Below are 18,672 nucleotides of genomic sequence, written 5' to 3'. Positions count from 1 at the left end.
CTAAGAGAGACAGTTGGACAGAGATAGAAGAGAGAGGAGAGCTGGGAATCCCAAAAGGGCCAGATTTGCTTTTCAGAGCAGAGAGTCTGAGCAATGGTGTCATCTTGTGGCTGTCAGGAGGAATTACAACCAGGACGCGTGCACGCGCTGTCTTCCTCCCTCCCTCTCCCTCCCTTTCCCTCCCTCTCATCTTTTCCTTCTTCTCCTCGCCAACCCCCCTTTTCCTTCTCTCCCTCTCCCTCTCCCTCTATGTGTGTGTCTCTCTGTCTTTCTCCCTTCTCCCCCCATCTCTTTCTCCCACCTGCCCCTCCTCTTCATATTCCAGAGTAAGACTTCTGTATACAAGTGTCTAGAATGGTAGTCCAAAAGCGGTAGCCACTAGCCACATACAGCAATTTATACCCAAATGTAGATTAACTAAGTGACATCAGATTTAAAATTTAAAATTCAGTTCCTCAGTCACACTAGCCACGAATGTTCACTAGCCCCATGTGACAGGGGGTTCCTGTATTGGACAGCACAAAAACAGAATATTTCCACTGTTGTAGAAAGTTCTGTTGAACAATACTGTTATATAAAGTCCAGAGTTGTCATTTGATAGAGAGTTGTAAAAATTCAGAGGAAATGTTGTTTAGAGTCCGCTTTCTACCTTCAGAGTAGCCACTGGTTAAAGGTTTACAGAGCAGTTTTCCTGAGACTCTTTCCTCCCACTCTTGGGGCGGCAGTGTTGCATTTTAGAAAGAAGAGTTGACTGGGTGTCAGATAGACCTGAGCGTGAGCCCCAGCTCTGCCATGTAAACCTCTCTGGACCTCAGTTTGCTCATCAGTCAAATAATTCCTTTAGACTTTTCCAGTTCTAACCAGGCTGTTCTCTGCCAGGGTTTGAAGAGAGCTACTGTCAAACCAGGAGGGAGGTGGGCAAGAAGCAAGCCCCTGGGCTGGGCCCACCTGTGGTGTCTGCATCTGTGGGGCCACCAGCCGTGGATCTTGGCCCTCTCCCCACCCCAGCTTATCACCAAGCACTCCAAACTCTGCTCCTCTCTGCATACCTCTCAGGTGAGTCCCTATCTGCCCAGTGAAAGACTGACTGTTTGGTGTTTACCTCAACCCTAACTTTAAGACTCATTCACTCATTCAACAAATATTTATTGCACTCTTATTATGTGCTAGGCACTGTCCTAAGACTTGGGGACCTGGCTATAAATACAAATGTCTCCATTCTGCACCTCACGTTTTAACTGGGGAGACAGATATTAAGCCCTTAAATATATCATGTAGTGGGGAGTAGTGATTAAGTGTGAAAAATGGAAATCAGGCAGGGGGATTGTAAGGCTATTTCTGATAAGGTCATTGATCAGGCAAACTTGTAGAAGCAGGTGACATTTGTGCAGAGGCCTGAATGAAGGGAGGGAGTAGGCCTGTGGACATCCGAGGGGAAAAGGAATTGCAGCTGTAAAGGATGCAAAGGCCTGAAGCGGCTGTGTAGGTCTTCTCACCAGTAAGCAGCTCGAGCAGATGACACACGTATGGTAATCTAGGGCTCCAGGGCCTAGGATCTCTGAATAGATCCGGCGTTTATCCTTGCTCTAGCTAGCCCTATCTTTAGCATCCATATCTTTGAAGAATTCCACTGGCAGGGGCACCTGGGGGGCTCAGTCAGTTAGGCAACCGACTCTTGATTTTGGCTCAGGTCATGATCACAGGATGTTGGGGGTCCTGACTTGGGGCGGGCTCTGCGCTCAGTGTGGAGTCCGCTTGGGATTCCCTCTCCCTCTCCCTCTGACCCTCCCTCCCGGCACTCGTGCTTGTGCACATGTGTGCACACTGTCTCTCTAAGATAATAAATCAATCTTAAAAAAAAAAAGAAAGAACAAGAAATCCACCTGCCCAAGGCCCACAGAGCATGTGGGAGGCCATGCTCTAGGTCTGGACTCAGGACCTTCTGGCTCCCGTCCTTCCGAATACAGAAGCTGATTTTCGATATGAGGAATCCAACACGTTTCACCTTCTGGGCCAGTGTTTTCTTCCTCCAAATTGTGGGGCTCCCTTTTGTGGCTGATGGTGATCCCACAACTCTGCCTTTGCTTGTATCAAACAGCCTAGATCTCCAACTGAACATCTGCACTAAGACATCAAGGTTGGAAATTTAAGAAGAGCGGTTCTTTCAGAGAGAAGGCCCCAGCCTTAGACATGCGGTGACCGGCCAGTGCCTGTTCCAGGCTAGCCGGCTCTGCCTCTTGCTCTTTTAACGAACAGAGCACAGTTTGCAAGTGTGTTCTGCTCATTTTCCAGGTTGACAAACAAAGCACGGTTTGCAGGTATGCTTACAAAATGTCACCTGGAACATTTTCCTCTGTTTCCGAAGGCTTACATTCTCTCTAGGCCGCCAGCCAGTTGCTTACAAGTGAAACTGCTCCAAACGAGATCGCTCCTGGGGCCCGTTTGGGTTTGCGTTTCCAGCCCATGAGTCAACAAGAATGAGTCAAACGTCTCCTGTGTGGCCTCTGGGTTACTGGACTCAGAAGGTCAGAAATGTCTGTGGCAAGAAGGCTGAGGACTTGATATCTCGTCTCCGTGTTCCCATTCACAATGCCCATTTTCTATCTCCAGAAGCCGAGCGAGGCAGCCTGGTGCATGGGCCTGGGTCTTTGCCCAGAGAGCGTGTTGTCGTCTTGGTGGCCTGATTCAAATAACCTCTACTAAAAACAAAAACAAAACAAACAAATACAAACAAAAAAATCCCCATTTGAATGTTAGGAAACATCTTCACAATGAATTTAGTCTTTTAGTTTTTGTGGTTTCAGCAGCCACCTTATTTGTTCTTGACAGTTGATGGTTTCAGAGGGTTCTATCCAAAAGGAAGTCCTCTGGTGAGAAAGTGTAACTTGGTCCTTGAAACACTGTGTAGGAAGCTGTCTGACTGCAGCTTCAAGCTCTTGCCCCTGGCTCTTCAAGGTTAGTGTCTCTTGCTCAGGTAAGTTTGTCAGGTGACTCTGCTCAGGTAATACTGTCTTGTTGGAGGGCTCTCCGGGGACACCTGCGTCGGCCTGGGCTTGAAACTCTGTGGGAAGGTGCCTCTTCTACCCGAGCCCGTAGCACACCTTTGTGAGGGAGGGGAAGTCGGTCACCACTGCCTTGAAGCTAATCCAGCCTGTGCCTCCATCAGAAGCCACGACAGACTCACCTAAAGTAAAATCATTGGCAACGAGGGCCAAGAATGACTTAGCTGTCCTCTCCCGGCCGCAAGAAACAGGCCTGCCACGGCCACCTCTCCAGTGAGAGTTACAATGGCATTTGCCTCTGTGTGGTTCTCAGTCTCCGGAAGATGCGACTGGGGGCGGGAGGAGGACTGGCAGTTTTGGCAAGGGCTCAGAGCGAGGATACCTGGCTGCTTCTGGTGGGAAGGTGAATCCTTGCGACCTTTCAGGAGGCTAGGAGGCAGTATGTATCATGCCCAGGTCAGTCCCAGCTTATTGTTAGCTATTAGTTACTGTTAATTTTTAAGATTGACCTCTTTTCATTCTAAAAAACATCCCACTTGGCAGGACAAGTGATATGACTGGTACCCAGTCTTTGGGGTACCTTTAGAAAATGGATCCTAAAAATGTGTATAAAGACGTAGCTTTGGGGATGTTTACCACAGGCTATTAAGCATAAAGAAAAGTTAGCGATAAATTATGTGTCTTACAACAGAGAATTAACTAAGTTAAATAAATTATAGCACATCCACAGAGTAGAATCCTAGATAGCCATTAAAAAAATGGAATGTAGCAAAATATTAGATAGCATGGAAATATATGTGTATTATTAAGGAAAATTACTAAACACCATAGTATTATCCAAATCTAGTTTACAAAGAAAAAAAAAACCCCACGCATTGAACAAAGGACTGGATGAATATCCACTAAACTGTTGGTTATCTCTGGGCAGTGGGATTTGAAGTGGTTTTATATATTCTCCTTTATACTTTTCCTTATATCTGAATTTCCTACAGTGAACATATATATTGTAGGCAGAATAATGACCTTCCAAAGATGTCCGCGTCCTCATCCTCAGAGTCTGTGAATATGTAAGGTTACACGACAAAAGGGAATTAAGTTGAAATTGATGTTGCTAATCAGCTGACCTGGAGAAAGGGAGATTATCCTAGATAATCCAGGTGGACCCAACGTAATCACCCCAGTCTTTAAATGTGGAGGGGGCAGGGCAGGCACAGAGCAATGGTGCCCTGCGAGAAAGACTCCACCAGCCGCTGCGGGTGCAAGAGGGCCAGGAGCCCAGAAATGCTGGTGACTCCTAGAAGCTGGAAAAGGTAAGAAAATGGGTTCTCTCCTAAAGCCTCCAAAAAAGGAATGGGGCCTTCCTGACACCTTCATTTTAGCCCAGTGAGAGCCACTTTGGGCTTCGGACCTACAGAACTAGAAGATGATGAATTTGGATGGTTTTAACCCACTGAGGTTGTGGTTGTTACAGCAGCAGTAGGAAATGAAGATAATGAATTTCTTTTTAAATAATAATTAAAAAAGAGATGGTGATAATAAAAGTCACTTAAAAAGAAAGGATTAGAGGGGTACCTGGGTCACTCAGTCAGTTGGGCGTCTGCCTTTGGTTTGGGTCATGATCCCAGGGTCCTGGGATCAAGCCCCACATTGGGCTCCCTGCTTCTTGGGACACCTGCTTCTCCCCCTGCTTGTATGCTTCCCTTGCTTATACTCTGTCTCTTTCTGGGTCAAATAAATAAATAAAATCTTTAAAAAAAAAAGAAAGGATTAGAAATTCCTTGTAATTTAACCTAACAGCCATGCTAGGAGGAAGCCTAGCATAGTCTTTTCCTACCAAAAAAATCTGTATGAGGAGCTCCTAGCTGGTTGCTGTTTTGTTCTTAGTAGAAAATAATAATCCGAGGGATAAGTAAATGAGCCGACCCACCAGCAGCCTGGGAATTGTCCTATAGCAGTGCGTAATTAATTGCATAAAATGGGACAAGAACATCAGTACTATGGGTCCAGAAGAGGGAGAACCAGGGAGCTGCTGCTTTTGAGAATTCTGGGACTGGGAAAGAAATTGAGCTTGAACGGAAACCCTTTCCAAGTACGTGGAAACTGCCAGGTTGTTCTGCTGGTTTGTGCTAATAAATGGAAGAGGGTGATGGCTTTTCCAACCCCACCCGGGGGCAGGGAGCTGAGCATGTTTGCAGTCTGGCCCATTCTGAACTGTTCGTTGGGACAACCTGCTCAGGCTGGAGAGTTGCAGTGGACCCTCTCCTAAATAAAATCCTTGCCTGTTTGCTTTGAAGGAGCTCTTAGGGAAACCCCAGACTCTTAGCAAAGGCTGCAGAGAATAAGGTATCTGAGAATGGAAACACCATATTTTTTCTCTGCTAGAGGGTCCCAAACCGTCCCCTGTTTGGTTTAATCTGTTGGAAAGACTGCCTTTCTGTAGCAGATGGGGCACTCTGGAAGCAGGTGCTGAGCTGGGGTTTGGTGAGCAGGGCGTTCATTAGGGATAAACACCTGTGAAGGTCAGGGAGTGGAAGCAGGATTGGGCATGGAGGGTGGTGATGCTGAGATGCGGGCCTGACAAAGCTGAGCCCATGGGCGTATGTGGCCCATTAGAGTGGCTGGTGGGGGGATGCAGTGGCCAGCATTTCGACACCAATTGTTTTGGTGAGGCAGCTCTCGGCCAGCCCCAATCAGCTGGAGCTGTGTGCTGACGGCAGCCAGTCCTTCTTTGAGGGGCAGTCAGGCTGGCATGTCTCCGTGTCAACCACACCAACCCCCTAGTGGACCTTGTTCTGCTTATTGGCCAGAACCCAGAGTCTTGCTGACCTGGTGGGTGCAAGAGGGACTTGGCTAATTTTGCATAGCTCCTGAAAGCAGAGGTGACACAACTGGGGAAATATGCCAAGGAGGCTGAAATTCAGCTCCAAACAAAGGATTTGATAAGAGAGCATGACTATTTACAATGGGACAGAACCCTCCAGAGGTCCTGAGCCTCTAGAATAATCAGAGCTTGGGAATTTGTGACAGGATGGAGCAGGAATTTCTACATTGAGCCAGAAAGTGGACAGGTTGCTTCTAAGGCTGCTTTTGTCTCTGGGGGTGTGTGGTTAATGGGCTGCCTCAGGGGAGCTGCTCTTGGCCATCTGTGGCTCTATCTGCTGGTGTCACCTCTGGAGCTGACATCCATCTTTGTGTCACATCTGCTTCCGGAAGTTTGCCACAGACCAGGTCACCCTTAATCCCAGAGGGGGCCCAAATCCAGCTAAGAGAATTCCTACAGGCTGGCCTCTTCGGATTACCCCCCTCCCGTTCCCCCTCCTCTGGTCCCACTTGCTTGGCTTCCAGTCTAAGTTCCTCCTTCCCATTTTGGCCCTTTTAGATTTGCTGACCCTGGCATGTCCCGCCTTGCTCCAGGACCTGGCTCGGCTACCTGGCTCTCAGCCCATGCCCTGTGGCGCTGGACACTCTATTTCCTCTCCCGGTCAAGTACCCAAGACCTCATTTACGTACCCATCCCTGTCCCGGAGGCAAGATCAGTCAGTAACAAGTGCTGAACATCCGCAGTCCCCTTGGTGAATGGGACTTCCTTTTATTCGCTCAAGCCATACCTGCCACAGATTCTAGAAAGGGCTGCCTTTTCCTAGTATTTCAGAATTTGATGAACAAGCCATGTTCATATTCATGCTGCTCATTGTTTCATATGTGTGTTTAAAAACCTTCGTATGGCATCTGTGCAAAATGATGTGCTTTAAGTACATGTCAGCACATCTGAGGGCCCACCCACCACCTGCTTAAGAACTAGAAATGGATCGGTACCTTTGAGGTTCCCTGTCATCCCTGCTTTCACCGAGGTGGCGCAGGGGACCCGCCTGGATTCCAGGGACATCATTCCTTTATTGCTTTTTACAATGTTACGCCTCTGTATGCGCTCCTATGTAATATGCTATTTGCTTCTGCCGGTTTTTAAAAATTCACATAAATGGAACTTACTGTGTGATTCTTCTGTGATGCTTCCTTTCACTCAATATTATGTTTTTGAGACCCAGCCCTGCTGTGGTGTGCGATTTGATATTTCAGTACGGCCCCTCGTCAGTCTTCATCTTTCCCGTGACCCCACAGGTTAACGGCTCTTGGGCTCTCAGTTTGTCTTTATACAACAGTCCCACTGGAGACCCCCTTCTTTTCTCATTCCCTTCCTTTTGTCTCCTCCTTTGCATCTTCTTCTATAACCTCCTTCAAGGGCAAAGACCCCCCTCCACCACAGCCTCCCACGCACCCATGCATAGGGTTTCTGGAGACATACACACGACCACTGCCCTTGTGGGCACGTGGTTTAACGACTGCGACTCTTTTACTTTTACTGGAATCTGAACCCTGGGACAGAAATGAGTTTTCTTTTCCTGCTCTAGGAAAGTGAAGCATGTTGAATTTACTGCTGTTAGGCTGGGCAGGCAGTGCTCTGCAAACTTTAGTGAGCACAAGAGTTCCCTGGGGGTGGGGTGGGAGCTTGTTAATTAGGGAGATTAATGGACCCCCGCCCCCATTCCCCAGGGGTTCAGAACCAGATGATGGGATTATCCGGGTGGGGCCCAGGAATCTGTGTGTTAGCAAACAAGCCCCTCCCTCTCTGCCCAGCAAATCTGATGCAGACTGTCTTTGGCTACTCTTTTTGCAAAGAGTGGCTTCTGCTCCAGCCAGAATCAGGAGCGCTTGACCTGAAATACCGTCAACTCCAGGCATTTCTCTTAGCCAGATAGTCAATGAAGGCCTGTTGCCTTTGATTTAAACACTGGGCCTGAGTAGAAGTTCTGGCAAGGACTGTTCCCTCAGAGAGAAGGGTCAGGTTCCAGAACCGGTAAACAGAAACTTACTGCCTCTGTCCCGTGCTCAGTTTCATGGGCATGGCCTCATTTCCATAGGGAAAGCTGGAAGGCGTGGTGGAGGCTTGCTGCTGACCTGAGACGGCTCAGCCACCGGCCTGATGCCAGGCTGGGTCACGACTGGGATAGTGGTAGCAGAAGCAGCAGCACGAGCCGAGCCCACGGGCCACCCCAAAGCCAGCAGGTGCGGGCGACCAGAGCCGCTCTAGGCCTCACTTGGGCATTTGTCGGCTCTCCATCTCGGCCAGGCTGGGGAGAAGCAAGGAGCGCTGCACATCTTCGGCAGCGTCTTGTTGATCATGGGGACCCTGTCTGTACTTCCCCTGTAGAACCCAGATCTTGGCCAGTGGCCACACCTAGGCCACCAGTCACGCTTGTTGGGGAAGAAGCGTGTAGGCCACTAGGGCACATTGCAGGGATTCCTGGGAAGTGGGTGAACTGTTCTTTCCCAACCCAATGAAATGACAAACAGAGGTCTTGAGCCCAGGGCAGTAGAGAGGTCCTAGGTGGTACAGGGGGATCCCAAGACATCTGTTGGTCTTTGATTGATGGAGCTGAGGGAGAGATGGGTTCGTTGTTCCGTTAATGAGCCCCACTCCGCAGGCTGTTGAGGCCTGGTGATGAACAAAAGGCATGGGGAGGGGTCCCTGGCCTCATGGTTCTCTGCCTATGAAAGTAAATCATTGCAGGTATGTGCAAACTGAAGTATTTGCTAGGTTAGTGGGGAATGCCAAGGGGTGGGAGGGAGATTATGAACCTGACTTTAATAGTCAAGGAATGCTTCAAAGGAGGAGACACGCTGGATCTTAAAGGATGAGTGGGAGTCTAAAAGTCAGGAGAGGGCATTGCAGGCAAAGGAGAGATGAAGGTCAAAACTCGAGATGTTCAAGCAGGCTTCAGATGATTCCACTTATGGGAAGTACGTAAAGCAGTCCAGCTCCTAGAGACAGAAAGTAGAAGGGAGGGCGCCGGGGGCAGAGACAAGGAGGAAATGGGGAGTTAGGGTTTCATGGGAACAGAATTGCAGCTTTGCAAGATGAAAAGAATTCTGTCGGTGGGTGTGGTGGTGGTTGCACAACGACGTGACTGTACTTAATGCCCCTGAATGAACAGTGTGCCACTTAAACACGCTTAACATAGTATATATATATATATAAATATATATAAATGGCATCTGAGAGTGCTGGGCCCTCGGGCTTGAAAAGCTCTCCTTGCTGAAAATGTTGCCCGGTAGTTTCTCAGAATGATAATTATTGGTGATAGTCAACAAATTGAGGCTTAGTTACCGATTCTTTATATTAAATTCTTTTTTTTTTTAAAGATTTTATTTATTTATTTGACAGAGATAGAGACAACCAGCGAGAGAGGGAACACAAGCAGGGGGAGTGGGAGAGGAAGAAGCAGACTCATCGCGGAGGAGCCTGATGTGGGGCTCGATCCCAGAACGCCGGGATCACGCCCTGAGCCGAAGGCAGACGCTTAACCGCTGTGCCACCCAGGCGCCCCTATATTAAATTCTTCATGTTAAAAAAGCTAAAAGAAAGTTTTTGATAATGATAAAAGTTACTGATTTCTAAAAACTGAAGTTTTTTTGAATAATCTTTCCTAAGCAGGAGAATCTTTTCTAACCACGCACAAGAGTTCCCTGAAGTAGCATTGAACATACAATATTACCATAGGCAAGTAGGGCTCCAGGGCTCCATAAGGCAATGGCGGGATGGATGGAGAGGATGAGGGAGTAGACAGCAGGTGTCAGGCAGGTAAAACAGCTGTGGAAAGCAGGGAATGTCCCAGGAGGCCGGGATGGCTCATGGCATCAGGCTTGGTGAGACCAGGGTACTATTGATCAAGCTCTGGAAGGAGCAGAGGTGTGGGGAAGGGGATCTACGTGTGGGGTGGAAACCAGCCTGCTATTCAGGCGTGGTATTCAGGGACCTCAGGGTGGAGCTTAGGATTTGAGACTATGGGGCATGGATGGCGGTAGAAGTGCTGTATGCTATAGAGATGACCCTGGGAGAAGCGTGGAGGGAGGAGCGACCTTGACCAAGGACATAACTGTAAGGTGTGCCAACCCTTTCAGGGGGGCAGAGCCTGAGCTGACAGGATCCACTTAGATGATACAGCTTTAGGGCCCAAGGATACATGTGCACCCCCCACCCCATTCCCATCCCCATGTCTCCTCCAGAGTTTCCCCACACCTGGAGCTCTTCAACTCAGGAAAAGCGTGACCATGACGAGTGCCTGGTGGCTCAGTCGGTTAAGCACCTGCCTTCAGCTCAGGTCATGCTGTCCAATCAGAGGCCCAGGTGGTTATGTGGGAGAGGTGACTTAAGGGCTGAAATCACACAAAGGTGACAAGAGCTGATGCCCCTGGTTTCCTGGCAGCAGGTTCCTGTGGGAGAGGAGAGTATCCAGATGTTTCTGAGGAGAGCTCATGGATGAGGGGGGCACTGGGCAGGGAGGAAGGGGCACAAGTGACTCACTGGTCAGTTTGCAGATTCATCTTGTTTTCAGTCCAGAGGAATCCCCAGCCTTAGCCTTGCCCAGTCTCTTGACGAGATCGCTGAGAAGTAAGTGAGGAGTCTGTAGGCTTGTCTCCTCTGCTGTGAGCCTCTGGTGAGGGCTGTTAGAGTGGGGGTGGGATGAAGTGACTCCCTTAGCTTTGGTGTGATCCCCAGGACTGATTACATGCAGCTGTGGTGGGTCATCCTGCCCTTTACTGCACAGTGCAGAACAGGTGCCTCGGTAGTCACCCCTCAGGCCAAGGATGTCCAAAAGGAAGAGGTCGTGGAGGCTGTGTCTGGCCTCAGACCCCTGCTGCTTGGAGAGGGAGGGCAGCCCTGGTCAGAATGGGGCCCCTGCCCCCACCCCAGCCTTATTCCCCTTCGTTTCCCTCTCTGGCCTGATGGCTGGAATTGAAGCTCCCCAGGGCCCACATCCGCAGTCAGGTTTCAGGTTCAGCCGCACATCAGGCCTGGCTCTCGGGCCCTGGGAGAAGGTGGTGAATATGCAGGGACCATCCAGTTCTTGATGCAGGGAGAGACCGCCTGCCACCCAGTGGCACTTAGGGAGCCTGGGGGGAAGGGGACATTCAGGAGTGGGTGGCACACAGCTGTGCCCGTGTGGGGGTGGGGCTGTCCTCAGACCCTCAAACAGCATATCAGCAACTTGTTCAGAACCCTTTGGGTTCCCCCAAGCAAGGGGGGTGAAGCAGAGGGGTAGGTTCCCAGGGCTATTTGCTAGATAAATGAGTGGGAAGGTGAGGCAGTAAGGGGCCATGAGAAAAGGCCTCTGTGGATAACAGGGGCTTCCTGTTCCTACCATGAGGCATGTGTCCTGCAGACTTCGGGCCCCTGGCTCGTGGTGAGTGACACTCGTAAGAGCCACCCCAAGTGGAGTGCTTGCTGCATGTTGCCCACTGTGCCCTTAATCATGTTTACTTCTCAAAAGAGACCCGAGAGGGGAAAGAACAGCAAACATTTCTGCCCGTATTTTTTACCAACCCGTCAGTGTTCTGAAGACCCTGCAAGGTTATGGCTGCCGGAGGCTGGCTTATGGCCCAGGAAGGCTTAGTCACTGACCTCAGGGCACCTGTCATCTGTGGGAGAGGCTCGGCTAACACGTCAGGCAAAGAAACAGTGACCTAGGCAAAAGAGCTCTGGAAGAGCAGGTGGATGACACTGTAGGTGTATAGACAGGTCAGGTGTGTTCACAGAATGGGTATAAAGTCTATGGTGTCATCCACATTTTGGGACTTTGGCCTTTGAGGAAGTGAGCAAGGAAGTGGTCATTCAATCATGACCCCTCTAAGACAGGATTCATTCTTTGATTCTGGTGTCTTCTACTTCTATCTTTACCCCCAAACTGCAGGAAATGATGAGGAACTAGAATCAGAGCCCTGCTAAGCTGCTTCTGTCCCCAGAGGATTGTCCACCCGCTTCCTACAACCAACTCTGTCATAAGGGTCAGGGCTGGGGGCATGGCTCTTGGCCTTCTTAGAAACTCAAACCTGACAACACTATTCAATGCAGAGATAAAATCTTGAGGTTGGGTCCTCAGGGGAAGCCCATTGGCCTGGTAATTGATCTCTCTTTAAGTGTTCTTATCCCCTTATGGAGTTGTGTCTCAGAGATGAGCAACCTGGGACAGCCAAGCACTAGGACCATGATCCAAATGAATGATCCAGTTAAGATGGAGAACTCTGTCATGTCTACACTGACATTTCTAAGGGCCTGGAATCAAGAGAGAATACAGAAGCTTTTCTCAACTTTGGCTAAACATGGGAATTACCTGGAGAGTTTTAAAAATACTGAGGCCTGGGTCTCATGCCCAGAGATCCTGACTTAGTTTGGGGCCTGGGCATTGGGATGTTTACACACTTCCCAGGAGATTCTAAGGTGCAGCCAGTGCTGAGAACCACCACAGTAACACCTCCTTGGCCACCTGACGGCTTCAGGGGGAGCTGACCCTCAACTGCATGGCTTCTGGTACACACTCTGCCTTTGACATCTGTTGGGTCGGCCCCAGGGGAAGGAACTGAAGAGAAGGCTGCTCATGGTGTATTTCTGGCAAGCCTGGATTTAGAAGCTTTGGAGGTGAAGAGTGAACTTTCCATTGTCCTTTCCTTCTTCTGTCTCCAGCTGACCCAGAATGAAGTCCTGTCCTGGGATTCCCTAGATACCCCTGAGGGCTACTCAGTGAGCTGTGAGTTCCTGAGGCTGGGCGTCATCTCCAGGTAGTAGGGAGACACAGCCGCAGGCTGGGTGGAATCTTGTTCCAGCCATGGTTCTGAGCACACCTAGGGAACATTTGCAATCTGGACTTGCCCTTCTGCTTCTGGTCTGAGATGAAGTGAGGCAAGCATGTCATGATTAGGAAAGTTAATGATTAGAAAGACGATGTAGTGTCTAAACCCCAAGAGCAGTTGAACAGGGGGGAGGGGAGGGGAGGGCATCATGAGCCAGTGTAGTCATGGAGAGCTCCACAGAGGAGGTGAGGCTTGAGTTTGGCAGAGTAGCTTGGAGGGTAAGGGGTCCCTTCCACAAACATTAGCACAGATGTTGAGAGGGGGGATGGCACGTGATGAGCAAAGATCTGCTATCACCATCCATGTGGTATAAGGAGCTGTAGGCGTGTTGGCTTTCTTCCAGAAAGTCCCACCCCTGGGCTTCTCTGGGCAGAAATGAACCAAGGTGTTTATGTAGTTTGACTACACTGATGGTTCTCAAAGTGAGGTACCCAGACCAGAATCATTATCACCTGGAAACTTGTTAGACATGCCAACACTCGGGCCCCACCCCAGACCTTCTCAATCAAAGCTTGGAGGTAGGGGGGTGCCTGGGTGGCTTAGTTGTTAAGCGTCTGCCTTCAGCTCAGGTCGTGATCCCGGAGTCCTGGGATTGAGCCCCACATCAGGCTCGTCCGCTGGGAGCCTGCTGCTTCCTCTCCCACTCCCTTTGCCTGTGTTCCCTCTCTTGCTGGCTGTCTCTCTCTCTGTCAAATAAATAAATAAAATCTTTAAAAAAAAAAAAAAAGCTTGGAGTTAGGGCCCAGTAATCTTTCCAAGCCCTGCATGTGGTGGTTCTGATGCTCCCTGGAGTCTGAAGGCCATTGTCCTATTCTGGATCCATGTCTGCCCGAGTGACTCTGGTTATTATCCTCAGAAACAAGGGACATGTTTGGTGTGAGATCTGTATAACCCATGTTGTAATCTCTCCCTGTGGGTCCCTCCACTGGTCTTATGATTACTGTCCTTATGTCCTGTCCAGGTGACACAGTGTCAGATGGTTGACAGACGCTTATTTATGCATTCAGCCTGCATTTGTGAGCAGCTGCCTTTTGCTGGACGCTATTATATTCTAAGCCCCAGGGATGCAGCAGAGTCTCTTCTCCCACACAGCTTGTGTAATAGTGGAGGTGCTGGTCCCTTCATTACACATAAGGACCTCTAGTAGTTCTAAGTTCTGGGAGGAAGAACCTAAGAAAGTGATGGGGAGGGGACTATTTTTGACTGTGGTTAGAGAAGATTTCTCAGGCGATATTTGAGCAGACACCCGGTTGAAATGAGGGAGAAGCCACATGAAGAACTTGAGGGAGAGTGCCCCAGGGAGGTGGAGCAGAAATGCTGAGTCCCTGAGGTGGGAATGAGCTTCACATGTTCTAAGAACAGAAAGGAAGCCATGCAGCTGCCGAGGAATGAGCAAGGTGGAGAGACGCAGGTCCAAGAGACAAGAGACAATTGCCAGATCATGAAAGGCCTTACAGATCCTGCTCGGGTGTCAGGATTTTGAGGGAGGACAGGCTTCTGGAGAGTTTTGAAGATGTAAATGATGTGGTATCTCTGAACAGAAATTGCTGCACAGAATGGATCATTCCATAAGAGTAGAAGCAGGGAGAGGAGTTAGGAGGTAGACTCCTCCCCGTCTCCCTGAGTCCAGCCATGCCCCAGGGTTTAGCCAGTCATGGAAAGAGCAGAGTGACTGCTGGTCTCTCTGCTGAACTCCCTGGAGCTGCAATCCAAACTTTCTGCAGAGCTCCCTGGCTTGTCTGGCTCTCTTTCCAAATCTGATTGGAGCAGAGCTAGTTTCTAGAAGTTTAGTGAGTACTTCCTGACCTGAGCCCAAGGACACGGTTTCTAGTGTGGCAGTGCCTGGTCCTCACTACATAAGATGAAGTGGGAACTTATTTTCAACCTTCTCCTACGGCAGAGAGAGCACAGAAGTAACAAACGTGCTTGAGGGAAGAAGACTGGATGGTACCTTGCATCCTTTTGCTTCTGAGTTATTCCCAGGTTCTGGCTTTCACGCTCTATGGTTCTTCCCCTGGAAGTGAAGCTCCCTCAGGCCAAAGGCATTTGCTACTACAGCTGTGAGTTAGTCTCAGAGCAGCAAACCAGCTGGGCAGTGGCCTCCTCCGGGGAGACCCTTGAAGAACATACTGAAATGGCCATCCAGCCCTCCAAAGGGCTCACTTTACAGGACGCTGAGCCCTGGCAATCTACCCATCTCCTGGGGCAGGCGATTAAGCAAGTCACCGCAGCCAGCCCAGTTTCAAGGACAGAAGAGTTAGACTCCACCTTTCAACGAGTGGAGCAGCAACACTTTTACGGCCATCTTTAGTTACCATACTGGGCATCCTGGATCTGTGGATGCATGTTTTTCATCTGCTCAAAAAAACTTGTAACCATTTCTTCAGATATTTCTTCTCCTCCATTCTCTACCTGTTTCTTCTGGAGCTCCAATTAGATATCTAAGACTCTCTCTCTCTCTTTTTAAAACTAATCTCTACACCCTATGTGGGACTTGAACTCATGACCCTGAGAGCAAGAGTTGCATGCTCTTCTGACTGAGCCAGCCAGACACCCCTAAATATCAAGACTCTCTTAATTTCTCGCATATTTTCATGTTCTTGTCTCTGTGCTGCATCACAGGTGCTTTATTTGGTTCAGGAATAGTTTTTTTTTTTTTTTTCTGACATTTAATTATTTTTTAAGCATACGACCAAATTAGAAGACCTTTGCAATAAATAGCCATATACCCACTACCTGCCTTCTACTATTGACATTTTACTATACTTTATTGTATCTACCTGTCTATCCATCCATCCATCCATCCATCTTACTGTTTGGATGAATTTCAAGTACACTGCAGACATCAGTAGTCATGGAATTTTATTCCAATTATTCATTTCTATAAGTTCACTTATTTTTGAATGTGCCCATTTGTTCCCAATATGTCTTTTTTTAAAAGATTTATTTATTTATTTTAGAGAGCAAGAGTAAGGGGGAGGGGCAGAGGGAGAGAACCTCAAACAGACTCCCTGCTGAGCACAGAGCCTGACTCAGGACTCCATTGCACAACGCTGAGATCATGACCTGAGCCAAAATCAAGAGTTGGATGCTTAACCAACTAAGCCACCCAGGTGCCCCTCCCAGTATATCTTTTTGCTTTGATTATTTCCTTCCTTCCTTCCTTCCTTCCTTCCTTCCTTCCTTGAGGGTGTGATGGCCAGGGGGAGAGGGAGAGAATCTTAAGCAGGCTCCATGCCCAGTGCAGAGCCTGATACAGGGCTCAGTCTCACAACCCTGAGATCATGACCCAAGCCAAAATCAAGAGTCGGATGCTTAACCAACTGAGCCACTCAGGTGCCCCATGATTATGTCTTTTATTTCTTTAAACATTGTTCCATATAACTATCTTTATCTGATAATCCCAAGAAGTCTTTGAGTATAAATTGGGTTATTTTGTCTCTTGCTAAAAGTGCTTGATCTTAAACCATGTTGTACCAATGATAGCTATTAGCCACATGTGGCTATTTATATTAAAATTAATTAAACTTAAATGAAAAAATTCAGTTCCCCTGTCACATAAGCCATGTTTCATGTTCTCGATAGCCACATGTATCTAGTGGCTAGTGCACAGGGCAAGACAGGTTATGGAACACTTCTAACACTCATGTCAACGAATGGGCCTGGCTGTATTCAAGTAAAGCTTTATTTACAAAAGCAGGTAACAGCTGGACTTGTCTATGGGCTGTAGTTCGTGGACGCCTGCTCTAGGCCTAAACTGGAGTGCTTGCTTTGAAAGAGGATGCGCTTTTGTTTGTTCGCTGCTAGGCACCAAGCTGGAAGCACACCAGTCCCCCCAGGGCTCTCCTCGTGGCATGAGTCCCAGACGCATGTTCCCATCTTGCTGCTGCCCCAGGCCTTCGTGTCCATAACCACCCTAAGGTCAACATGTCTCTAGAAAGGTCTTGCTGTTCAAACTCCCTCCTGGTTTTCTTTGGAGAGTCAGGCGGGGGAGGGTGCATGGAGCCCTCCTCCTTGCAAATGAGAAATCTGCTGTATGCACTACTCATGACCTGGTTCTGTAGGGGCAGAGTGCTTTAGAGCTCCCAGTCACCCTGAGTGCCACAGCAGGTATTCTCTCAGTGTTTTCTTGCCATGGCTGCTTAAACTTGGCAGTTCTAACTTCTGCAGAATTGAGTAAAACTCCCAGTCTCTCTAGAGAGTTAAGGCTATAGCCAGCTTTCTTCACACTGCTCGGCCTCAGGGCTGTCTGGCTGTTTGGGGGTCCTGTCCTGGAGTCTTAGACCTGGTTCACTGCAGGGTAGAGAGGGGCTCTCACAGAACCTAGATGTTGGGCCCTCGCCTGTTTGCTCAGAGCTGCTCGGTGCCAGGGTTAGTGGCACTGGTCTCTGAGAACTGAGGCCACGGCGAGAGGCTCCAGGGAAATGTGACAGGGGCAGCGGAAAGGAAGAGGCCAATGGTAGATGGATAAGGGGAGTCTTTGTTTGTTTGTTTTTAAAAAGATTGTATTTATTTGAGAGAGCACTAGAGAGTGAGAGAAAGCAGGAGTGGAGGGCAGAGGGAGAGGGAGAAGCAGGCTCCCAGGGAGCCTGACGGACTCAATCCCAGGACTCCGGGATCATGACCTAAGCTGAAGGCAGACGCTTAACTGACTGAGCCACCCAGGTGCCCGAGGGGAGTCTTTGTTGACTCACATGCAACCCAGCTGGTGAAAGTCTGCGTCAGGATGGTAGAAGACCCGTTAAGGGCCTCTAGAGACCTTGCCGGGTATTCCAAGTACCACCATTGCCGTACTTGCTGATGAACCACGGGTTGGACAGTCCGCTTCCTTCATCACCTTCCCAGGTCTGGGTCAGGGTAGGAAGCGAGTTCGCATCCAGCCCCGGTGATCTCTGCCTCTCTCTCCGGGAGCAGAGGCCGTGAGCACTGCACAGCCACACTGCATCCAGCAGGCACCCGAGTGTGCTGTGGGGCAGCAGCCACTGGGAGGCGGCCCGTTTCTAGAATCAGGTGCTCACAGTAGGGTGTTAGAGACAAACCTCTGATGGCCAGATGCAACATGTCAAATGCCGTGTGTGACCACTGTCAGGGCACAGGGACTCACAGGGCACTGTGGTCAACCAGAGAAGGGGGGAGGGATGGGGAAGTAGGTGGGAAGTTTCTGGAGGTGGTGACACAGGAGCTGAGAGCCTTCTGAGAAGTCGGTAGCTTTGTCCCTTAAGCACAGAGCAAGGTGGGGCTTTGGTTGCGGTTGGGGGTGAATAGGGTTGAATTTATAGTGCTCTTCTCTCGGACTTGTTAGCTGGGTCTTCCACAACCTGGTTCCTTCTTCATCCTTCCTACTCCCTTTCCCCTCATTCCTTTCTCCACAGAGGTGAGGCAACACATCAGAGTAGTATGTGTTGCAATCCAAAGGTGCCGTCTGGTTTTGAGGGACCCATTTGGGGAGTTCTGGTTGCCACAGAAACTGTCCAGCCAGCTGGACCATCTGGCCCGGGCCCGACAGATATATTGTCATTTACATCTCTGGATTGTGGCCCTGACAACTGCCGGGAGCCAGGACAAGGTCATGGTCCAGGGAGTCTCCTCAACTGAGGAAATGAAGGCCTCTCATGTGTGCAGATGCTTTGGGAGTCTGCTGTTTGACCCACGGACACCGGCTGTCCACGTGATGCTACTTTCCATGAGACTGACCTCCAGACCCAGCAGCAGTGTGTTCCAAGGCCAATACTCTGTCTTTGCTGAGCCCAGGAGAGAATCCACTGGAAGCAGAGAATCCCATGGTAGTGAGCAGCCTCACTCTGGCCTGGCCCCAAAATGGTGGCTAGAAACCATCTCAGACCCGAGTGTGACCCGTGTGGGTCTGGGAAGCAGAAGGGCAGAGGTTGAGGGGACTGCTGGGATGAGGGGTGAGGGATGAGGAAGTCATGGGGGCTAGAGGGCATCTCTCCCCTCTTTCCCTCTTCCCTGATGGGGAAGAAGA

General features: G+C 49.5%; 1 long non-coding RNA gene across 3 annotated transcripts in view; it reads left to right on the top strand.

Moving 5' to 3' along the window:
* The window catches only part of LOC121101031, a 42,865-nt gene that overhangs the window by 3,319 nt on the left and 20,874 nt on the right, over nucleotides 1–18,672 (top strand). For all 3 annotated transcript variants that reach the window (XR_005832961.1, XR_005832960.1, XR_005832962.1), the window contains exon 3: nucleotides 880–1,056. This is a non-coding gene — a long non-coding RNA (uncharacterized LOC121101031). The remainder of the gene's footprint in view (nucleotides 1–879; nucleotides 1,057–18,672) is intronic.

The sequence above is a fragment of the Ursus maritimus genome, unplaced genomic scaffold (assembly GCF_017311325.1).
Source record: "Ursus maritimus isolate PB19 unplaced genomic scaffold, ASM1731132v1 scaffold_6, whole genome shotgun sequence".
In the NCBI taxonomy this organism is placed as follows: domain Eukaryota; kingdom Metazoa; phylum Chordata; class Mammalia; order Carnivora; family Ursidae; genus Ursus; species Ursus maritimus.
This window is presented reverse-complemented; position numbering and strand designations above follow the sequence as displayed.